Here is a 25,771-nt window from a genome sequence, read left to right on the forward strand (position 1 = left end):
ACACGGTAATGATGATTCCTTTGCGCACACGAAAGACAAGGTAACAAATTTGGTTAAGGGGATAGTTTTTCTTGAAAGATTTGTAGCTTCATATGTTTCTTCAGTAACGGCTAAATATCCATGAGAAACGAAAGAAAGTTCTTTCGTCAATGAGTTTCATTAAGGCAGATAGGTTTTGTTGCAAGTATTGTCGCTCTACATGCTTTTTTTTCAATAATGGCTAAATATCTGCAAGAAATAGATGGAAGATATACATAATGTACATACTAGTTCAAAAATCTTTCAGCAGCCAAACTGCAATTGAATTTTATCCCGTATCCAGCATCAGTCTCGATCTCATGTTGTGTTACAATATGTACAGTATTCTAGAACACTCATATACTTTCTTATTTGTCTTGCTACCTGAGAAGCAATTCACGCAAAACACACAATGATTTCAGATCGACTCCAGTTTTATAGAAAATTTAAATTTTGGTTTTGCTATAAGGGTAATATATTGTTTAATTTTAATTAAAGAAAATGAGAAAGAAGGTAATGTTGATAAGGGAAAGCATTTTTGACAGAACTATGTGAGTTGAATGTTAGTGCTATTTCTACCTTGAAAGATAAATTTCTCCCAAGGATCACAGTCGTAACTATTCCAGAAGCCTTCATAATTTTAGTAGCGGAATATAAAACAGTATTTCTAACATCTGTCTTCTGATAGCACAAGTAAGAAGAACTGCTATGAAAAAGAAGATTATTGTATTACAAAGCGTAAATTTCCGATGTAGGATTGCGCGTTGCTCCTGATTTTAGATGATCACTCAAACGACTTCCAGGACTGTTATTCTAATCACACTCCATGAATACTTACGTGCACATGAAATGTATAAAGAAGTAGAAAACAATAACAATCCATTGACAAGCCATCTTTCCCCCCAATGGAGAATAAGCCCTTGTTGTCGAGGTTTTCAAGGTGTTAGTTATTATGTTGTGATGTATATCAAGGAAGACCCATAAGAATAACAAACTGATCTTAAATATTTACAAGTGAAGGACAAAAACTTACCCACCGTGAGGGCAATTTAAGAATCTGTAGATTCACCTAGCCATTAGCGAAATAGAAGATTAATCATCACACTTCCTGATAGTAAGCTCGGGAATGATGTCGAAATTTCTGGAAAAACTGCTGTCTTCCAAACAAATAACAGTAAACGGAACAAGGTACTTAAGAAACACGTATCTAGGAAGTCTGCGGGAAGAATACAGCGGGACATGGCTTCCGCCAGCAGTAGTGCCGCGAGAACAGTAACTGAATTTAACGCTGGGCGGTCTCACCCTAAGTTGCAGCCACCAAAACTCAGTTACCTTGAAACGTGGCTGCTGTGGCCTAACTACGTTCGAACTTAGACGCTGTAGCCAGGAAGGGAGTAAGCACGCACACACTCCAAGTTCGGAAGAAGAAAGGAAGAGGCACTAGAGTTTTTAACCTTATGTCATTCACGTTGGGATATAGTTAGGACACCGACTCTTTAACACAATAAAAGAGAAATGAGAACAATTATCTGTGTCAGTCACTTTTTATTTACTTCCTACGCCCTCATCTTCAGGTGAATCAGTTGGTTATTGAGCTCAGTTCAGCTACAAATAAAGTGTAATCCGGACTTGTTAAGTAACTGGCAACAGGATTATATATTTTAAACAATAATAAAGTCATTTACAGTGCGTAGCAACGGAAGAAACCGTGAGGTTCGTCAGAAATATACATTCTCATAGTTACATAAAGCGCGAACCATTAATGTAAACAGTACAGAGACTGAGCAAATGGAGAGATACGGTCAAGCCAAGGAGTATTTATTATTAGCTTACATTGCGAATCAAATATGCAAATAACAGATATATGAGGGCGTGGTGAAAAGCAATTCCTCAGAATGTCTTATGTGAAAACTCTTACAGCTTTGTAAATAAAATAAACGTTATCAACATGCTACATCTTTATTCTGCACGTCTATAAATTTATTTCTTAAAGTAGTCACCCTGACGGCGAACGCGTTTCTCCAAAGCGGAGACCAGTTTGTTGATAGCTCCACTGTAGAGTGTTTGTTGACGTAGCCACAACCTCACTGGGAACTGATGGAAATCGGATAGCGTCAACTCGGGACTGTATGGAGGATGATCAATAACAGTAAGACCAAGGCGTCGGATTGTTGCAGGTGTCAACAGCACTCGTATGTGGTCTGCCACTGTTATGCTGAAGGAGGCGGCCCTCCGTGTGTGGACGAACTCGTCGAATACGAAACTCGATTACAGCACGCTGTTCTTCACGCACCGATTTAGCTACGTGACGCACCACCATGTTACACGCTACAGTTCGGAGCCCTCGAGAGGAAAAGGGCTGCAGATATGTTACACATGAAGAATAAAGATGCGGAACGTTAATAACTGTTGCTTTATTTAAAAGGCTTTAACAGTTTTCACATAAAAAATTCGGAGTAATTGCTTTTCAGCACGCCCTCGTAAAATTGTTTTAATTCTTACTATCTGCGTAAAAATGATATTATTAGAAAAAATGAAAATTTTACAATAAAAATCTTATTAACTTAATTTCGGCATATTTATTTGTTAACATTCGGGTATGGTGATTAGGGAATTGTTTTATGATTTAGGTCTCTCCAAAATAGATGGGGTTAGGCTTTACAGTGCATCTTCTGGAATGTGTTCAAAATGGTTCAAATGGCTCTGAGCACTATGGGACTCAACAGCTGTGATCATCAGTCCCCTAGAACTTAGAACTACTTAAACCTAACTAACCTAAGGACATCACACACATCCATGCCTGAGGCAGGATTCGAACCTGCGACCGTAGCAGTCGCGCGGTTCCGGACTGAGCGCCTAGAAGCGCTAGACCACCGCGGCCGGCTGGAATGTGTCAGCAGTTCCTAAGGGAGTTCAATGGCACTATCTCAACTTTGTCACTGAGTGTGCTCGACCGCGTTTTCTACCGTGAATAATAGTTTCTAATGCTTCACACAGGTTCAGTTTGTGGCCTTTGTTTACTTTGTGAAGCATTATTACATTATTATTTAAGTTATCAAATGCATGTCATGTGTCCTTAATAACTGTAGATATTAGAGATATGGTGGTGATGTTTTATGTAAATGCATTTATATGTGACATCTAAAGATGAAAGTGTTTCTTATGAAGCTCAGGGTTCTTTCTGCTGGTACATATTGTAAGTAGCATTATTACTGTTTAAACTCTGTAATCCGACTAGCATATCACGTTAACAAGTGCTGGTTGTACCATGTTTGTAGCCAAGAGAAAGTCAAAACAAACGGCTGTCTATATTCAACAAACAAAAGTTAAAAGCAGTCGGCTGATCCAACTGAAAATGAAGGTTGTAAGCCCTCGCAACTGACGCAGAGAAGTATTTTTATTTACCTTTTACTGCTGATTTTGTTTACGATTTTAAAAGAAAACTTGTAATACCTCACCTTACTCAACAGAGAATAAGCATATACTTGATTTAATTTGTTGATTGATTGTTTTAGTAGCGACTGGAAGACTTACAATAAAAAATTTGTTTGCTGAGGCTCGCTAAATTTAGCTTTAATCTCACCGACCTAAATATTATTAGTAGTAACCTTTGTCGCTTTGAAGCGCTGTAGAGGGTATAGGACTGGTACCAGGGGATCATGTAACTCTTCGCTGCTGACGTAATCGATGTGGATCGAGGCCTACAAGAAAGACTAGTCATGGCATGTACGTCGCACAACTTAACACCATAGGTCTTACGAATGCCAGCAGTTGGCTCCAGTGAGGAGCGAGTAACTATTTCAGACAAGGTTAAAAATTCTTGACTACGCATTTAAATGCATGCAAGCCCCGATACCACATAACAAAGTTAAGACCTTTAGTGGGTACCTTTTCAATTACATATTGATTTCCCGTGGGCCCTACAAGGAACCGAGCGCTCGCGAAGCGTGGGGAACAAGACTAGTGTGACGTCACAAATTCGTTGCTGGGCGCGTTGTGTCTCGTGAGCCTCGACGTGGAGGGAGACGTGACAGAATTCCAGAAAGATGCCATCATTTTTTTCACATCCGTGAATATAGCTTCCCGAATTTAGTAGTGTATCAACGCGGAGTCCCCAATGTGTCTACATGACATGATATACCACGAGCAGCCATTTAACACGACGAAGGGCAGTGGTCGCTGAAACCTCCTGTCCATCAAGTAACAGAGACGAATGGCATGATGGCAACCGCTACTGTCAGTGAATGCAGTCTCGCCTGAAACTGTGTGCGACGATACACTGCGAAAGGAACTGCACGCAACAGGCATTTGGGAGTCGAGTACTTCGCGAAACGTTTCTAGCAGTGGCATATGAGGCTGCACCTCATCATTGGGAAAAACAACAAAGAAATTAGAAAGTCAGTGATTGTAGGCGCTTAGTACGGTTGGACGAGCAGCGTTTTCGTGTCTCTTCAGCTGATGCAAGACGTCGAGTGCACGGACAGCCACAGCAAAATTGCAGTGTGTGTCGGTGTAGCTGAGACCGCGCGTTGTTCTCTGATGGTTTGGGGGTGTTTTTGGTGCCAGAACTTCGGTCCATCGATTCAGGCTGCCGTGAGCGTGAACTAGTACGTTATTATTTGACATTAGTAATTGGGAGATACGCGATATGTTGGTTTAAAACATGTGTGGACAAAAATACTACAGATTTCGGCTCTTTACTGAGCCTTCCTCAGATCTAAGACTACAGAAAACTGTGTATAAAAAGTGAATAACAAAAAATGCATTTAATATTTTAATTTCCATTATGCAATACAAACCAGTCTAATATCTCGTTCAGAGTGTAACATTCATTACATATCATAATGTTTTTTTAGAGCTAAGTCGCCATAGTTAAATAAAAAATTGTACAATCATAACGGGCAAATGTTAAAACGTGACACAATAAAAACACGTAGAAGCTTATGGTGAGTGATATGAAGTACCTTACCTAAAGTGAAAAACGTAGTTGGATATGTAAACTGTCAACGTTAATCACTAATCAAATGTTGTTACAATGCCCATTTTGCCACACATGTACAAACCATCGACAGCAATGATACTTACATCGTCCATGAGTGGGTGTAAACAACGTATCGTTTTTAATGTCCATATTAGGAACGATGGCTTACAGGATTTTTTAATTTAACTAGGAGACTTAGCTCTAAGAAATACTACTATGTGTAATGAGTGTCACACACCAAACAACATTTTTGATTGTTTTGTACTGTGTAGCGTAAATTAAAATGAATGTATTCTTCATAGTTCACTTTTTTATACGAAACTTTTTCTACTTTTAGATCTAAAGTAATGGGCGAAACCAGTAGCCAATAAGGATAATTTGTAATTTTGCCGTAAGATTTTTATCCACACATGTGAACTATTACGTTTATTTTAATGTTCTAGGTGATCAAGAATCAACGTTACCAAAATTGTGGACACTCATCCCCGCAGATCAAGGGCCACTATTGAACCTCAGGAGATGTATGCCTCGGTATTAGCGTTTAGACTCCTGGAGTTACCGTTATTTTACCGTATGTGCTTATGAAAAACCTTCATGATCAGTCATATAAATGGAATGAAGGTCAACGTCCATGGACTTGAACCCCACTGCAGCTTACGGAACGACCACTTTGCTACTTCATACTAATGGAATTGTAATGACAGAAATCTGTATTTGTATGGTTGTCATTTTATCGTGTCAAGCGCACTTCTTATCTTTCAAAAACAAAAGTACTGTAATTTGTTTAATATTATTCTCAGTCACACAACTTTTTCTTAACAGTTTCAGTGTATTCCTTTCAACAAATACCGGACAAGTACGAATAGGACTCTCGCTCTGAGGTTTCCATGCTAGCTTAATTATGTAGACAGATAGTTGATCTACAGGTTTTCATAAGTGAGTTAGCGAATATCAAAATGTGTTATATAAATGGCCGTATATTTTGATTACATTATCTTAGTAGCTTAAATATTTACACCGCCAAGGGTCTGTAGATTTTTGTATTTTACATAAATTGCAACTTACCACCTCTACTCGTTTTTTAGAAAAGCGAGGCATACAGACGGACGGACGGACTAGAAATCTGATCCTACGAGGGTTATGTCTTTACCGGTTAAGATACAGAATCCTAAAAATGAAGATTAAAGGAGACTATATAATAATAAAATGTGCCGAAAATTAAACATAATTAATATTCACTATCAATTTTAATCTTTTTTTTCCATTTTTTGTTTTCAATACTAAATAAACCCATATTGCATTTTCAGATTGGCAGAGGGCTAAAGTATTTAAAATTAAGTCATAAGCGTTTTATGATTTAACAGTATAAGTAAACATAACAAATAAAAGTGCTGCTTCCATTGCCACTGACAGTTGAATCTCCTTATTAACACAAAAGGCTACGAAAGCCTAGTGCCCGTACTACGATTTAAAGGCTAATGTGGAATAACTGCTTAGTAAGTTTGCATTCTCGTTGACTTGTGTTACATAAAAATTAGAAGAACAACAAGACTACATCTGCACCAGTCGTACGAGGGAATGCCCAAAAAATTCCTACTTATTTTTAAAAGATATTTATTTTCAAATTGTTTACAAAACAACCTTATCTCCTTCAAAATACTCTCCATCACACCTAATACATTTGTCCCACCGGTCCTTATACTGTTAGAAACAATTTTTGTAGTCATCTTTAGAAATGGCTGACAGTTGCTGTCTTCTTTTTTTTTCCTTGACTTCTTCAGTGTTGTCAGATCGGTGTACTTTCGTGCCCCTTTTCATGCATGGAAATAAGAAAAAGTAGCAAGGAGCCAGGTCAGACGAGTAAGATGCGTGCGGTAGCGGAACCGTGGCATTGTTACCCAAAAACTTTCTAACAGAGATGGCTGTGTGTGCAGGTGCGTTGTCTTGGTGTTCTCCTGCCTGCCACAAATTGGGTCTTTAATACGTTGTACCGAGCTCCAACGTCACCCACTAATCTCTGACAGTAGAAAATTGTTTTTCGACGATCTGTGAGCACAAGTTTTCGAATTTTTTTCAACATTTTCGTCGATTCTGGAACGTTCAGAACGAGGTTTGTCTTCAATCGACATATCGCCGTTTTTAAAACGAGCAAACCACTCGTACACTTGAGTTTTCCCCATAGCGTCATCTGGACATGCCGTTTTCAACATTAAAACAGCTTCAGCAGCATTTTTACCGAGTAGACAACAAATTATCACAGCTGCACGTTGTTCACTTAAACTTGCATCATAAAAATACGAAACAAGAACAAAACAGCACTAGCAAAAGCCAGATACTGATCTGTTGAAGGGAGGGGAAGAGGGGCAAACTACAGTATCTGCCTCGGACTGTAATTTCAGGGGGCGCCACATTCCTATTCTTCAAGAAAAAAACTTGTTTCACAAAGCGCCCAGCATCCTGCGCACGTTAGTCATCGGTATTCATATGCTATTGAAACGTTTGCCTATGGGTTTTTGAACATGCTTGAACGCATTCTAAGTTGATATCTGAACGAATCTTAAGTTGATTTTTGAATTCGTGCATAGTGTACGTGATGTCTTCGCCAGGGGAATCCTCGTCGATCTAGAAATAAAAAAAAAACATTTCCCCCTACGAGCTGAGCTGAACAAACCCGAACGTGTGAGTGCCAATCGCTGGATATGAAATTTTGACAGAAAATTTTTGCCAGATCGCTACACTACTAAAGGCAAGCTGTGCAGAGCTCGGTTAGCAGCCGCGTTAAGTTCCATTCTACAGTCTCCCTTATTTTGAGTGTGATACAAACGCTGCAATATCAGAAAGGCCTATTTCGTATTATATAGCAGACAGTGGCAAAATAGAAGTAATCAAATCGAGAAACCACACTAACTTTTTCAGTGTTAGACAACGATATTTTGATTTTTCATGTAGCAAAACATTTGACGAACTTTGATGAGTTAATACAGGGTTATTACAAATGATTGAAGCGATTTCACAGCTCTACAATAACTTTATTACTTGAGATATTTTCACAATGCTTTGCCCACACATACAAAAACTCAAAAAATTTTTTTAGGCAGTAACAAATGATCGATATGTGCCCCTTTAGTGATTCGGCAGACATCAAGCCGATAATCAAGTTCCTCCCACACTCGGCGCAGCATGTCCCCATCAATGAGTTCGAAAGCATCGTTGATGCTAGCTCGCAGTTCTGGCACGTTTCTTGATAGAGGAGGTTTAAACACTGAATCTTTCACATAACCCCACAAAAAGAAATCGCATGGGGTTAAGTTGGGAGAGCGTGGAGGCCATGACATGAATTGCTGATCATGATCTCCACCACGACCGATCCATCCGTTTTCCAATCTCCTGTATAAGAAATGCCGAACATCATGATGCAAGTGCGGTGGAGCACCATCCTGTTGAAAGATGAAGTTGGCGTTGTCAGTCTCCAGTTGTGGCATGAGCCAGTTTTCCAGCATGTCCAGATACACGTGTCCTGTAAGGTTTTTTTCGCAGAAGAAAAAGGGTCCGTATACTTTAAACCGTGAGACTGCACAAAACACGTTAACTTTTGGTGAATTGCGAATTTGCTGCACGAATGCGTGAGGATTCTCTACCCCCCAGATTCGCACATTGTGTCTGTTCACTTCACCATTAAGAAAAAATGTTGCTTCATCAGTGAAAACAAGTTTCGCACTGAACGCATCCTCTTCCATTAGCTGTTGCAACCGCGCCGAAAATTCAAAGCGTTTGACTTTGTCATCGGGTGTCAGGGCTTGTAGCAATTGTAAACGGTAAGGCTTCTGCTTTAGCCTTTTCCGTAAGATTTTCCAAACCGTCGGCTGTGGTACGTTTAGCTCCCTGGTTGCTTTATTCGTCAACTTCCGCGGGCTACGCGTGAAACTTGCCCGCACGCGTTCAACCGTTTCTTCGCTCACTGCAGGCCAACCCGTTGATTTCCCCTTACAGAGGCATCCAGAAGCTTTAAACTGCGCATACCGTCACCGAATGCAGTTAGCAGTTGGTGGATCTTTGTTGAACTTCGTCCTGAAGTGTCGTTGCACTGTTATGACTGACTGATGTGAGTGCATTTAAAGCATGACATACGCTTTCTCGGCTCCTGTCGCCATTTTGTCTCACTGCGCTCTCGAGCGCTCTGGCGGCAGAAACCTGAAGTGCGGCTTCAGCCGAACAAAATTTTATGAGTTTTTCTACGTATCTGTAGTGTGTCGTGACCATATGTCAATGAATGGAGCTACAGTGAATTTATGAAATCGCTTCAATCATTTGTAATAGCCTTGTAGTTCTTTCGCAGAAAAAAAAGGAAACCGCGTCAATCTGTAGCAAGATTGTGAAACTTCCCCCTCAAAAATTAAGAATGACTGTGCTGGAAAAACTCTTACGTTATTTGATTTTTCAAACAGCTGAGCAAAAGTGAACGTACTCGGACACTTCTCTCTTTACTCACTCTGATCATCACGAAACTAACACACAATATTTTAGGCAACGGCCGCGCGGGATTAGCCGAGCGGTCTGAGGCGCTGCAGTCATGGATGTGCAGCTGTTCCCGGCGGAGGTTCGAGTCCTCCCTCGGGCATGGGTGTATGTGTTTGTCCTTAGGATAATTTAGGTTAAGTAGTGTGTAAGCTTAGGGACTGATGACCTTAGCAGTTACGTCTCATAAGATTTCACACACATTTGAACTATAGGCAACGCAATATGACTTTCAATAGTCCCTACAAAAGAATGGCAATGACTTACAATAACCTATACCTTTCATGAATCACTTAACTCACAAAAATCTTCGTTACTCGAACTACTGCAATACAGCGAGCGCCACTACTACTGCCAGCTAAATAAAAGATTCTAACTACTGAAGGCACTAACTACTGATACACATAGTTAGCAAATGAAAGATTTTGATACAGAACAAACAATGCATTAACCTTAATAGCGTACAAAAGTCGTAATATACTGGGTGATCAAAAAGTCAGTATAAATTTGAAAACCGAATAAATCACGGAATAATGTAGATAGAGAGGTACAAATTGACACACATACTTGGAATGACATGGGGTTTTATTAGAACCAAAAAATACAAACGTTCAAAAAATGTCCGACAGATGGCGCTTCATCTGATCAGAATAGCAATAATCAGCGTAACAAAGTAAGACAAAGCAAAGATGATGTTCGTTACAGGAAATGCTCAATATGTCCACCATCATTCCTCTACAATAGTTGTAGTCGAGGAATAACGTTGTGAACAACACTGTAAAGCATGTCCGGAGTTATGGTGAGGCATTGGCGTCGGATGTTGTCTTTCAGCATCCCTAGAGATGTCGGTCGATCACGATGCACCTGCGACTTCAGGTAACCCCAAAGCCAATAATCGCTCGGACTGAGGTCTGGGGATCTGGGAGGCCAAGCATGACGAAAGTGGCGGCTGGGCACACGATCGTCACCAAACGACGCACACAAGAGATCTTTCACGCGTCTAGCAATATGGGGTGGAGCGCCATCCTGCATAAACATCGTACGTTCCAGCAGGTGTTTATTAGCCAGGCTGGGGGTGATGCGATTCTGTAACGTATCGGCGTACCTCTCACCCGTCACGGTAGCAGTTTTGCTGTCCAGCGCCATCTGCCGGACATTTTGTGAACTTAGTTTTTTTTTGTTCTAATAAAACCCCATGTCATTCCAAGCATGTGTGTCAATTTTTACCTCTCTATCTACATTATTCCGTGGTTTATTAAGTTTTCAAATGTATAATGACTTTTTGATCACCCTGTATATATACCAGTTCGTGACACCCAGTCTTACAAATTTCCTTTTCCTGACGGACACCAGTCCAGATCGTCCGTTCTCGAAACTCTGGCATCTCTCTCCCCACATTCACCTCTGTTGGCGGCTCACCTCCAACTGCCCAACGCTACTGGCTGTTCACATCCAACTGCCCAACACTACACAAGCGAATATTTGAACAATGAGTCCGAAGAGCCACAGACTGCACACAGCGCAGTCAGCGATTTTCATGCAGAGCACTACGTAGCGCTACCAACATAAAAACCTAAACAGTCTAATTACAATTAGAAAAAAATAGTGACTTGCGATAGAAGAATGCTGTGTGAAGAGGCGTGCTACTGCACTTGGCACACTTAAGACCTAATAACACGTCTTACAATTCCTCGAACGTGTGTGTTTTATATTTCAAACTCTTCACCAAGGAGTGCGCTACATTTTTGAGAAATTGATATTGTTTTTTTTTTTTTTAATTTTGACGTCCCATCTCAAACGCTCGTGGGGGAAGAGGGTTTCCACTATGAAGTTTTCGCCCCGGTTCGGAAATATCGTAGATCCGGGACGCAAAAACAATCACTGCAGGTGAATACAACAAGCTATGTCGACAACACAGGCGGCACTGAATTGGGAATCAATTGCGCTATAACACACGTAGTGGCAGAAGCGCGTACCACACAAGCTCCAGCCACAGCAATATTATTCCAGTTTTCTTTTGTAAGTTAACGAAGAATCATAATAAATAGCACTCTATAGAGCCTTGCAACATAGTTTCGTTAGCACTGCCCGTTACTATTCTTCGTCAGGACGAGGCTAGTCTTCGGACTCTGTACGTAATTTCTGCACGTGGAATCGCCGAACATTGCGTGTACCGTCCAGTGGCAGTCCAACAGCGCATAACTTCCAGCGCATAATTTATAAAACAGCAGTCGCAACATGTCTGTTTTATTAAGCCAAAGGCCACGAAGAGTGTTCTCAGCTTCTCGAATATTCCCTTTCATATGTCACGAGCACCACGGTTCTGTTATAGCGTTTCTCAGAGAAGCTCTCAAGCTCCCGAGAGCTGCATATTTCATCCTCACGTGTGGAGAAGACAGGAATTGTTCTCCATTCGGCATACGCACCGCGTTCTGGCAATTCACTCCACCTATTCTTCATGGTTATGTGCGTTCGCGTCTGGCGCAGCGTACTAAAGGTCGGGTCTCACTCCGACATTTCTCTGGGAGAAATAGCCGCAGGCGTGCGGCGTAGGGTCTGTCTGCCCGAAATGAGGATCCAATTAATCACACAGGAACTAAACCGTTTGTTTCCTCAATTTTATTATTTACTTTAGGTAGGGACTGAAAATTTTCAAGGAAGGCAGAGAACTATCATTTATTGTAAAGAAAAATGTTTATTTACAAAATAGTGAACATTACACAGACCGAGCATTCGACTTTTGAGAAACTCAGCGACCAACTTTCAATATTTCTGCCCGCATCTCGTGGTCGTACGGTAGCGTTCTCGCTTCCCACGCCCGGGTTCCCGGGTTCGATTCCCGGCGGGGTCAGGGATTTTCTCTGCCTCGTGATGGCTGGGTGTTGTGTGCTGTCCTTAGGTTAGTTAGGTTTAAGTAGTTCTAAGTTCTAGGGGACTTACGACCACAGCAGTTGAGTCCCATAGTGCTCAGAGCCATTTGAACCATTTTTTTCTATATTTCTTATTATATATATATCGGCACTAGGTTAATCAAACGGTGTCAGAATAGGTTTAGTCTTATACCTATTTGATAGTGGTAGTAAAGTCGAAATTAATTATGGTGTAATTTGGACGACCTGAGCCTGAAAAGTTTAATAACACGCTACATAATTAGCGATATTTCAAGCTTTCTCGGAGTAGAACTGATATCCACCATCCATCATCTTCCGCCACTCGTGGTCTAGTGGGTAGCGTTGCTACCGTTGGATCACAGGGTCCCGGGTTCGATTCCGGGCCGAATTAGGGATATTCTCAGCCCGGCGATTGGGCGCTTGTGTTGTCCTTATTATATCATCACCATCATCATTCGTGACAGTGACACGATTGGACTGTGAAAAAAAATTGGACAGTAAAAATTGGGACTTCGTACTGGCGCTGATGATCGTGCGGTTGAGTGCCCCACAAACCAAACATCATCATCACCATCCATCATCCGAGCTTATGATACTATTTATGACTATTATGGAAGCTTCCCTTGCTGTGTTCTTTAGTTGTTGCATATTTTCTGATGTCAACCCCAACTGTCAAGTGTGAACTTTTTTATCAACGAATGTTTGCCAGGACAGAGAACACCTGTTCTCTCGATATCCACCCTTGGGGCGTTTCTCGTACCAGACTGACGTGGTTTACCATGGAATTTAAGCAAATAGAGCGCCGGATCAGATGTGTTGCTTAAAATAAACCTTCCGTCCCTACTGATTAAATTATTAGGTATTCTTAATTTTAAAATCATGATTTACTTTATTACGGATAATATGGAATACAGTTTCCAGGAAACGGAACATTAAAAAGCACGCAATTAAAATCCTTATGATTGCAATGACGTGTCATGGCACAAAATATTAAAAGTCCCTGACAAGTAAGCTGCGTGAGTCAGTGTACACAGGGTGTTACAGAACGACATTTTAAAAATTTTGGAGGTTTTAGAGCATGAAATTCGGAACAGTTTGCAATGAGGAACCTGTAACGGAGAAAGTGAAAAAATTTTTCTTCGCACTTGACAGACGAAATGAAACAACAGAAAACTGTCGTTTGGAAAACTCTCATTGCCAAAACAGAAGAGTATAATCAAATACTATAAACCGAACCTGTGGCTTCACTACTTCAGTGAAAATGTTCAGTGTGACGACCCACCAACTTCATGACATAGAGCCACGTTTAGTCGTATTCTCCGTAAGATTCCGCGTCCCCTTCTGGTAGTACCAAACGCTGTAAATATCGGCCCAATTAACTCAGGTACTGCTGCTACCAATGCTGAGAACGCAATCTTGCTTCTTCCTTTATCTCCTGTTCCCCCTCGTCATAGAAGAATGTCATACTTTTTCCAGACCCCTGAAATATCTTCTCAATCTTGGAAGCTTCTTGAGATACTGGGTAAAATTGTGGAGAGTATTGTCCTACAGCGTTCCAGAAATTCCTTACAATTCGCAACATCCGCCTCTTAGAACAGTTCGGATTCGGCATTGCATAATCAGTCGTTACCTTCTCATGCAACGAATCGGGAAAGTACTATATTTGTTCCCTGGATACAGAAAATTATCTTGACAGCGTCTGGCATGGTGGTTTGATATTAAATTCCACAGTTTTTCATGGATATGGGCTCAAGATAACTGACTAGTTTCTGGAAGAGAGGCGATACATCGTCCGCAAAAAATTGCTTGCTGCTGGGATTCCGTAGGGTACGGTTCCGGAACTAGTTCCGTACGGTATCTTCACAAACGACACACCCAAGGAAACGGAAGGGAAAATCGCCCTGAGATGGCGCAATTCAAACACTGCCGCACTCTAAACTATATTGTTAAGCATCTCCACAGACACCTGGACAAAATCGCACTATGGTTCTCTGAGTGCAAGGAGACGCCAAGGAACTATGTTACCTACGACTCTCAGGTACACAAATAACAAGCCCTCAATTGGTGGCACGGACGTGGTATGGCGTGTTTCAGTAAAACGTCTCGAACATACTATAGACGAGAGACTGTTTTGAAAGTAGCAAATGACCAGCGTGGTCGACAAGGGTTTGGGCCTATTTTATCAACTGCACTAGCTGTATAAGAGTGACAGACTATCAGACAATGCAAAATTTCCATCTAACCAAATGCCGGGAAAGTTTCTTTGAAAGGTGATGGTTGATATCCTTCCGTATCCTTGAAAAAGGCCGAGCCTGCTGCGTTTCTAATGATCTCGATGTCACCGATATTTGAAACCCTAATATCGCTTTCATATCTTCAAAACTTATAAGCTGGAGCAACATGATACTGCTAGCCATCCCTTATGAATCGCAAGGGTGGTCAATGGCGCCTACAGTCACCTCAACGGACTCAAACTCCTATGTACTTCTGCTTATAATAAACTCTTCCGACTGCACTCACACTAATCACAGGAGACAACTCTTTGGTCAACCATGAATCTGTCATGTCACTCCAGGAGAGTTAACTGAATATTTGATTTAAACCAGTTACTTGCGCCATAAGCCATGATATTCATTTGGCCAAGGCAAACCAAATTCTTATCGTAAAACACCAAATGTAATTGTCTTACGACATATTTACGGACGATACTAATAATAGCATTAAAAACGGATCTTATTTCATCATTTCCTAATCAAATATAGCGCTCTCAGAAGTCACATGAGCACAGTGCCCAGAGGAGTTTTTACAATATCAGGACTAAATCAACTAGCGCTAGCGGCATCGCAGCCTCATATTACTCGCGGGCCTAGATCAGAACATGTCGCCCACGACGAAACAGTTCTTTAGTAATGTGAGCAATCTCATACCTCTTTCGTCGAGGAGAATGAACGGCACATTTGGTAATGCTGCTTCTTGTAAACTCCTGACGCCGGGCTGGCGGGGTAGCCGTGCGGTCTGGGACGTCTTGCCACGGTTCGCGCAGCTCCACCCGTCGGAGGTTCGCGTCATCTTTTCGGCATGGGTGTGTGTGTTGTCCTTAGTGTAAGTTAGTGTAAGTAGTGTGTAAGCCTAGGGACCGATGACCTGAGCAGTTTGATCCTATAGAACTTAACACAAATTTCTATTTTCTGACGCCGGATATTTAGCTGTTACTACAGTGCACGAAACAACGAGATCCGCAACTGCTATTGCTTGAAGTGTAACTGCTAAGTATTACATCAGCTTGAATAAAAAGCTTGTCACGCACAACTGTACATTGGCCCACTGTCCAAGAAAAGGAGTTCAAGGAGCTGTCGGCTTGCTTTTAAAAAAAGCACTAGATAGTGAGTAAATCGATGTTTATTGTAATGTGCGCAGTGGTTGCTGTCGCCGTAAGCAAAGTTGTTTAATCAAGATGCGAGGTTTCGAATGTTAGTGGTGTGTCCTTAAGTTCGATTTCGGTACCGTCAAAACGATATTAAATCGAAAGCTATTTTCCAAAGCAGATAAGAACAATGCCGTCCTGCCATGAAAAAAAATGAAAAAAGTCCCCTAACTCACCAACAAAGTAAGTAGTCGTCTCTGTTTGGTGGAGTATGACAATACCGAATATGAAATTCTTTCTTGTTGTTCTGCAAATATAGTGCATAAGTCCGCAGACACTCGTTTCAGTTGCCATTTCTGGTTTGTTAGACCATGCTTTATTCCTCTTGAAACTCCTATTTCCTTAATAGACTTTTAGATCACCTCGTTGAAGAGTACCGTACGTCAAGTGTACTATGATGTCCAAGGTGGATGAAAACTATGCTTCCCTTCTATTTACTTTCCTCTGGAATCTCCATTGCTGCAGACCGGACACTTTGTTCTATGCGCGTGCGGCTTTCGTGCTCTTTGATCCACTGTTTTGCATTGACTGACTGTTCCGTCTGCTCTTTGCAGAATATTTTGTAAATCACGATTTAAACACACACAACACTGGTGTAATCTTCTACAATGTTTATTATTTGTTCCACGAATCGGTTTTCGGCCTTCACACCTTCATCATGTAGAAAGATAAGTATGTGGTACAGCGAAATTTTGTTGGATCAAAGATTTTAAATTAGTGCACGTACAGAGTATCTCAATTTCCACAGATCAAAACGTTGACGTTAAAATAGGAATAAAACAAGCTAGGTTATTTCAGTGTAAATGCGATGTAAGATTATGTAACTAACATGAAATATGTGACACAGAAACTAATGAACAACAGAAAAATTAATAGTTTCTCTTGTTGTGTTAAAAAGTTTTTGCTTCGTGTCATCACAGCTGCATCATTCACCTGCTTAATATCACTATTATATCTCATCTGTTTGTAAGTTATGATCTATTAAAGATAACAGCATTTTGTTCAGCCACATCTTTGAAATATCCACCATAGCTTATTGTTCAATTATGTTCTTCTATGTAGAACCTTTGTAATTTGTCTCGAGTTCTTTAGTTTATGTGCCACATAGTTTATCTCAGTTAAATAATCTTAAATCGCATTTGCACTGAAATAAGCTCTCTTCTTTTATTCCTATTACTGACGTTTCTAACTAATGAAACGGAGATACTCTGTTCATGCACTAGTTTAATATCTTTGATAAAACGGAGTTTCACTTCACCATGTACTTGTGTCTGTACATGATGCTGGCATAACAGCCGAAAATCGATTCGTGTAACAAACAATAAATATTGCAGACTGTTACACCAGCGTGTATAATACGTAATCCACCGTTTTATTTCCTTCCAGTTTTGTCTTTATACACTTGCCACAGACACACTTCAATTCATAAGCCCCTGCAGCGCAGAAGTGATCAGGTGCGTTCGTTGTAGTTTGGAAAAAAATACTGCACTTAGTACTACTTTACGGATTTTTATTCTAGAAACTAACGGTAGCCGTAAAGAGGGTTGAGATGGTCCCTTGTTCATGTTGTTTGCGTTTTTTATATTATGTGGTTTCAAAGTTTTTTTCTAAAGAAAATGTATCGTACCGTTGATCATCAATGATTCATTTAAAGTTCTTTTCCAGTTACAAGCTGGTATTGACACTGATGCGGAAGGAACGCGAAGAGAATGTCTAGAGAATTGCTTACTTCGGATTAGCTGGTGATGTGAAGAAGCGTCTAAATGCCTTTTTTGAGGTGGTAGTTCCCTATTTGCTCTGTGATCCAGAGTATTGTCAGATCTACCAAAAAATGTCTAGGGACATGTAACAGCCCTCTCTACATATCTCCAGTGTGAAACTGATAATGAAATTGTAATTTCAGAACCAGGGGAATCTATGTCGGTTTTCATTGTCTTGTGGCCATGTAGCGTATGTGTCGTCGACATAGTGGAGCCAACAGACTACCTTTCTTAATTACCGTTGTTGTAAATGCTGAAAAACTGGTCGTGTTACAGGCTACAAAGGTGACCCAATGCAGTACCTTCAAACCGTTTTAATTTTGAAAAAGCTCGATCGCTAAGACAATGTGATCATTCCCTATGAATGAAGTGAATCACGCAAGTAGCATCTACATCTACATCTACGTATATACTCCGCTAGCCACCAAGCGGTGTGTGGCGGAGGGCACAATTCGCGCCAAAGTCATTTTTGCCCCCTGTTCCACTCGCGGATCGCGCGAGGGAAAAATGACTGAACGCCTCAGTACGAGCTCTTACTTCCCTTATCTTTGAATGATTATCATTACGCGAATTGAAAGTTGGTGGTAGTAGTATATGCTCTATATCCTCGGTGAAGATTGGATTTCGGAATTTAGAGAGCAGCCCCTTCTGATTAGCGCTTCGTCTATCTGCAAGTGTGTCCCACTTCAAACTTTCTATGATATTTGTAACGCTCTCGCGATGGCTAAATGTACCATTCACGAATCTTGCCGCTGTTCTTTGGATCTTCTCAGTCTCTTGAATCAGACCCAACTGAAGGGTCCCATAGAGACGAACAATACTCCAAGACTGGACGAACTAACGTATTGTAAGCTATTTCCTTTGTTGAAGGACTGCATCACTTCAGGATTCTACCAATAAACCGCAATCTAGAGTTCGCCTTACCCGTTACTTGTGTAATCTGATCACTCCATCTGAGATCATTTCGAATAGTCACACCCAGATACTTGACTGATGTTACCGCTTCCCAAGACTGATCATTTATTTTGTACTCATACATTAATGGGGATTTTCGCCTTGTTATACGCAGTAGATTACACTTACTAATATTGAGAAATAACTGCCAGTCATTACACCACGCATTTATTTTCTGCAAATCCTCATTGATCTCTTCACAACTTTCGTGTGATACTACTTTCCTGTAGACTACAGCATCATCGGCAAACAGTTTAAGGCCGCTGTCAATACCATCAACCAGAGCGTTTATGTAAATCGTAAAAAGCAGAGGACCTATTACGCTGCCCTGGGGCACACCTGAAGTTACTCTTGTTTCTGTTGAAGTCACCCCATTCAGGACGACATACTGCTCCCAGTCTGTTAGACAACTTTCTATCCAACCGCATATGTCATTGGATAGATATAGCGTAAGAGTAATAGTATAAATACAAACCTCACACAAAAGTAATTTTAAATTTAGAGCAGATATTACTAACGTCATGTCCCATTAAGAGCAATAACCGACGACTTTCGGCTTTTTTTGCTGTAAATGAAGTCAACTGTTATTAACAGATTCATGTAAAGACAGTAAGGAGGGCAGGGACATCGAAAAGCGTATTTACTTCATTTGTGCTTCGCAAATTAGCGTCGTACTCAAATAGCTCTTATTTTTGTCTTCAGACAAAAAACGACGCGAAACAACCGCACATGAATCTGCGTGGAATTCAGGAATCGTAATCTAATAAACTGAGGCTTCATGTTTCCATTTAGTTTGTATTTAGTTAGAATTCCCCGTTCCAGATGTACTTTCGGCGTTTTAAGCCATTATTGTGCGCTTATCCTTGGCTGCATAAAAAGGGCACTTCATTACCGTCATGAAACGGGAACACAGAGGTGTGAAGGCATCCTAATGGACAGTAAGTTACTGAAGTAACGTGTCATTTATATGAAAATGTCAGCACGGTTGCGTGATTGGTTCCGTTCTTTTTAGTTTCATGCCAATGCTGTTCTTGATGATTTGAAATATAGTCGGTATACACAAGGCGGAAAAATGTGGACGGATGTAAGTTTCACCTAAGTATAAAACACTAAAAATTTCAAAGATATAACCACGTATGAGTACCGGTATACCTAAGGAAAAGACAATAAAAATAATATTGAGCACAACTGGATATAGCATGAAAGGCACATTCCATTAAGTTCCGCTCTTGCCACTGCTTTTATAAAAGAAGATCATTGCTCTTCGCGGACAGCGGAAAAACTTTCATCAGAAAACTGTTCAGTAATCTCAATAGAACCGACCATAGACTGACGTGAATATAATTTGGCTGTTTGCGGTAACACCGTCCTGTATTAGAGAACTAATTGTGGTTACTTTACCAATTTTGGGCTATTGCACAGAAATAAAAATGACTGACATCTTTCAAGATCAATATAAACGAGAGTTCATGTGCCCTACATTATTTGTATTTCATCATATCGTACCATACAAAAAACTTGACCATGCTTCTCGTAATGGGTGTTGTTCCGTTCTATCATCTAACATTTTATGTAATTTTAACTAAGTCTCTAACTCTTCACGTCTCATATACATAATCACAAGAAAACAGAAATACACTCCAAAAAAATCTCAACTGCAAACATCTAGGTTGTATATACATTTAAATATAAAACATTTTGTGTAATGATACGGTTTTAAGTGGACTAAACACGCATAAAGACATCAACTCTACACACTAGTGTTGATCCTGAATATGCTGTCAAATGTCTCGAGAACATTTCCAGTTGTTGCTCACCATAAATGGATTGAAAATGAAAAATTGTATCGTGATACAACATAAATTCCCCGTGAATCATTGCAGAACATAAATAAATACAAAATAATAATTGAATACATGACTGCTGTTGCATTAACCGAAGCGACTCAAAGGCATACTTTAGGTGTGGTCGTTACGTATATACCATTCCTTTACCGAGGTCATTACATAAAGCATTCGGAAGGGGCAACTAACTTAATCGTACAGCAGGTCACTTGTTATACTTCCAAGGCACAGCTTTTTAACTGTACTGGCTTCGGAATAGCTGACTGCACTTGGGGCTGCTCAAGGACAGTGTAAGCTAACAAGAACCGCTGTCACCTCTGCTAGGCGCCCAGTAATTGGGTGGTGCTCACAAGAATTTACGATGGGCTGTAGCCGCGGAAATAATCAACATAAAAACAGTTGACAATGAAGACAGTGACCGTTACAGTGTGAGGAATTTTAAGCGTGAATAATTTGGAGGCTCTAATAACGTATCACTAAGTAATAACCAGCTGGTACACATGCCGTCAATGTACAGGAACAAGCGTGTCTAGTTATAGACACAGTTGTACCACCGTGCATTCAAATAGAACATTGTAAAAGAGCTAACTATCGTTCACAATTTTTTTTAACATCGTTGCTACTAAGGCGAATATGCTGACTACACTGTTTTAAAGCTACGAAAAGTGCTCCAAAGATTTTTACAAACGCGTTTACGTCTGTGGACCTTAGTGTCTGTATTAGGTTCATTTGTATTTAGTTCCTTTTCTGAAACTATCTTTCACTTTCTTTAAGTAATCCGCAGAAATGTTATAAGAACTGTAATAACCTACAGCATTATAACGACTAGCCACTACTACAACATTTCCTATCCATTTCTTGCTCTTTTGAAGTACACCACTAGGTTTTCTATGACTTCATTTTGTAGCCTGAAAATCCGCGTCGACTTACGTATTCATTGTGTTAACCTGTTTTCTTCAGAATGTGTGAAGATGGCCTTGTAAGCCGAAAACCGGTTAACACAATAAAAGTAATGCTGTAGGACAAAAGCAATCTAGTGCTTATAATTTATAATAATGTTGTTCTACCAAAAACTGACGGAAGATTCAGTTAACATTATGTATTTAAATTTTCAGTTTTTGACAATTTCTTTAAATGTACAAATACCATAACGTTCTTCAGTCAGTTCTTTCTTATTCTGTAATGTTTCTGGAGACAGATTAACCATAGCTTTCCATTCATTTTAGTAGTTTTTAAATTATTTGAAACGGACTGAGTGATCGTGTGACACTTGTGACATTTTATCGACATTACTTTCTCCAGCGGACTGTAGGAAATCTTGTTACGCGTCTCAACTGCGCTTGTTTCTAACGACCATGTTAGATAGTGTCGTTCTTATCTCTGTGCAGTTTTAGCAGTTTTAAAGATAAAATTTTGAAGACAGGAATCATTCAAATGACACCCTGTTACCGAAAAAATACGTCACTCTTTTCAGAACACAGAGTCAATAGACGAAGCATCTTTCCCCACAGTCCTCTCTCTCGCTTCTTCTGTCACGACAGGTTTTTCTGGCTTTAATGTCATTTATGAGGATTTATTTTTATTTTAAAAGCTAAAATACCCGAAACTGAATCAATTTGCTCAAATACAGTTAGAATTCATCGTATTCTATAAATAAAATTGAAGTGTATTAAAATGAAATAACATATATTCCAGATTAATGTGTTCTTTAATACACTCCTGGAAATTGAAATAAGAACACCGTGAATTCATTGTCCCAGGAAGGGGAAACTTTATTGACACATTACTGGGGTCAGATACATCACATGATCACACTGACAGAACCACAGGCACATAGACACAGGCAACAGAGCATGCACAATGTCGGCACTAGTACAGTGTATATCCACCTTTCGCAGCAATGCAGGCTGCTATTCTCCCACGGAGACGATCGTAGAGATGCTGGATGTAGTCCTGTGGAACGGCTTGCCATGCCATTTCCACCTGGCGCCTCAGTTGGACCAGCATTCGTGCTGGACGTGCAGACCGCGTGAGACGACGCTTCATCCAGTCCCAAACATGCTCAATGGGGGACAGATCCGGAGATCTTGCTGGCCAGGGTAGTTGACTTACACCCTCTAGAGCACGTTGGGTGGCACGGGATACATGCGGACGTGCATTGTCCTGTTGGAACAGCAAGTTCCCTTGCCGGTCTAGGAATGGTAGAACGATGGGTTCGATGACGGTTTGGATGTACCGTGCACTATTCAGTGTCCCCTCGACGATCACCAGTGGTGTACGGCCAGTGTAGGAGATCGCTCCCCACACCATGATGCCGGGTGTTGGCCCTGTGTGCCTCGGTCGTATGCAGTCCTGATTGTGGCGCTCACCTGCACGGCGCCAAACACGCATACGACCATCATTGGCACCAAGGCAGAAGCGACTCACATCGCTGAAGACGACACGTCTCCATTCGTCCCTCCATTCACGCCTGTTGCGACACCACTGGAGGCGGGCTGCACGATGTTGGGGCGTGAGCGGAAGACGGCCTAACGGTGTGCGGGACCGTAGCCCAGCTTCATGGAGACGGTTGCGAATGGTCCTCGCCGATACCCCAGGAGCAACAGTGTCCCTAATTTGCTGGGAAGTGGCGGTGCGGTCCCCTACGGCACTGCGTAGGATCCTACGGTCTTGGCGTGCATCCGTGCGTCGCTGCGGTCCGGTCCCAGGTCGACGGGCACGTGCACCTTCCGCCGACCACTGGCGACAACATCGATGTACTGTGGAGACCTCACGCCCCACGTGTTGAGCAATTCAGCGGTACGTCCACCCGGCCTCCCGCATGCCCACTATACGCCCTAGCTCAAAGTCCGTCAACTGCACATACGGTTCACGTCCACGCTGTCGCGGCATGCTACCAGTATTAAAGACTGCGATGGAGCTCCGTATGCCACGGCAAACTGGCTGACACTGACGGCGGCGGTGCACAAATGCTGCGCAGCTAGCGCCATTCGACGGCCAACACCGCGGGTCCTGGTGTGTCCGCTGTGCCGTGCGTGTGATCATTGCTTGTACAGCTCTCTCGTAGTGTCCGGAGCAAGTACAGTGGGTCTGACACACCGGTGTCAATGTGTTCTTTTTTCCATTTCCAGGAGTGTATACACGGTAATGAAGTTTTTGGTGGTTATTTATAGGACATACAGTGTTACACCACATTTAAAATCCACGAGCAAAGCGGAACTCGAAACCATGGCTATCCGTTTTCGGATGGCCAGGCTGGGGTCTTAGAGCACTCCTGAGATGAAGGTTAAAATTAACTCTTCTTCTAAAATAATATACACATCCTGAATTTCTTAAATAAAGATTTCGTTTTTCCATGTGTCTACACTTGATTCTATTATTCTGCTTTATTATGTTAATTTTGTGAAGGTTTCATTTCCTAGCAATCTTGCAATCTGTACAGCTTTCCTTCTGTAACCCTCATCCATAAATCCATTATTTTGTTGCCTATTTCTGTTTTAAATTCCTTCCCACTTTGTCTGGGAATGGAGACAGTTATCCCCTTCACTGTTAGGTTACATGCCTCTTTAGCTGAACTGGACTGATTGTACTGACGGCTTATCACTTTAAGGAATATTTCTTCCCATACTATCAGCTTTTCAATGTAATACGGTTCATCTATTCTTTTTCATTTTGTTTTCAATCTACTCAAGCTGCATTGAAATATTGTGCACAGTGGCTATCTTTTACAGCATAGTATCTAACTTCTAAGACTATCGACATAAAAGTTTTCTGGGTTTGGTACCGCGTCATAATGTAAAAAACTACTGCTGCTATAGAAAAGCCAACGTTTCGGCCCCGATTACAGCGGTCTTCTTCTGGGTCTAATAGACCCAGAAGAAGGCCGCTGTAATCGGGGCCGAAACGTTGGCTTTTCTATAGCAGCAGTAATTTTTTTACATTATGACGCGGTACCAAACCCAGAAAACTTTTATGTCGACTGACTCTGGCCGCGGAAGCCTACGCAATTCTAAGACTATCATCACCACGTACCACCATGCCTAACTGATCCCTGTTCCTATAACGATGTAACCCGCAGGAAGTTGCTTTTTGATATGGCCTCTGAAGTAAAGTACTACCCCCTACTTACAGACATGAAGTAAGCAGTCAATTTGTACTTAGTTGAACCAAGGCTGAGTGTCGGCTTGTAGGTACATAGGAAGGGCACACAACAATCATAACACCGGAGAAAGTGCAAATTTAAATGCACTGAATCTGCAGGAAAACGTTGCGCTAGTATTGGTCATCAAGTTTCAATGGTTAACAAAAAACATCTGTTCAACGAAAGTTTCAAATGTAATACAATCTGGTATTTAGAAAAGCACTTTAAGACTGAGACGAAAAGACAGAGAAAAAGAAATGTGTGACAATGGAAAGCTACAGGCCTTTTTTGGGTGTTCATGGCGTTCTATTTAATTAAGAAGTCTGTAACGGTTTTCATAATCATGATGAAAATTGCTAATTATAAACTGGGAAGAAATATATCAAAATTACTGTAAAATAAAATTACGAGGGCGTACTGAAAGGTAATGTCTCCGATTTTTTTTATGTGAAAACCCTTAAAGATTTCTAAATTAAACAAAATAATATTTAACAGTCTTCATCTTTATTTTTCATGTCGACATATTTATTTCGCAACATAGTCACCCTGGTAACGAACACATTTCTCCCAACGAAACACCTGCTTCTTGATATCGTCACTATGGAACGTTTGTCTTCGTTGACAGAGCCATAACCACCACTCTGCATCACTGTCAAAATGAAGTCCTCGGAGCTGTTCTTTAAGTTCAGGAAACATATTAAAGTCGGATGTAGCCAGGTTGGGAGTGTATGGAGGACGATCGATGACAGTGAAATCAGGGCGTCGGACTGTTGCAGATGCCGCAGCGGTCGTGTGTAACCTGGCTGTGTCACGTTGAAGCAGAGGGTGCGCCATGTGCGGATGAACTGTTCGGAATTCGATTACAGTACGCTGTTCCTCACGTACCGACATAGTTACGATACGCACCGCCACATTACACGCTACGATTTGGAGCCCTCTAGCGGCAAACGGCTGCAAATATGTAGACTTGAAGAATAAAGAGTCAAGAGTTTTCAGATAAAAAGTTCTGAGGTACTTCTTTTCAGTACACCTTCTTACTTCGCCCTTTTAAGATGCCAGCTCCGATTTACGTCTCTCTGTCATCGCAGAAACACAAAGAAAGTCGGTATGGGTACAGTAGTTACTAACTCATACGCTAAACATATTATTTCACTTTAACTAAAACAGGCAACCAACATACCAGAGAGGAAGACATATCCTACTCGTCGTAAAGTTACCTGCTTTGACGATGCCATGCCACCGA

This window comes from Schistocerca cancellata, chromosome 8, assembly GCF_023864275.1.
Source record: "Schistocerca cancellata isolate TAMUIC-IGC-003103 chromosome 8, iqSchCanc2.1, whole genome shotgun sequence".
Classification (NCBI taxonomy): domain Eukaryota; kingdom Metazoa; phylum Arthropoda; class Insecta; order Orthoptera; family Acrididae; genus Schistocerca; species Schistocerca cancellata.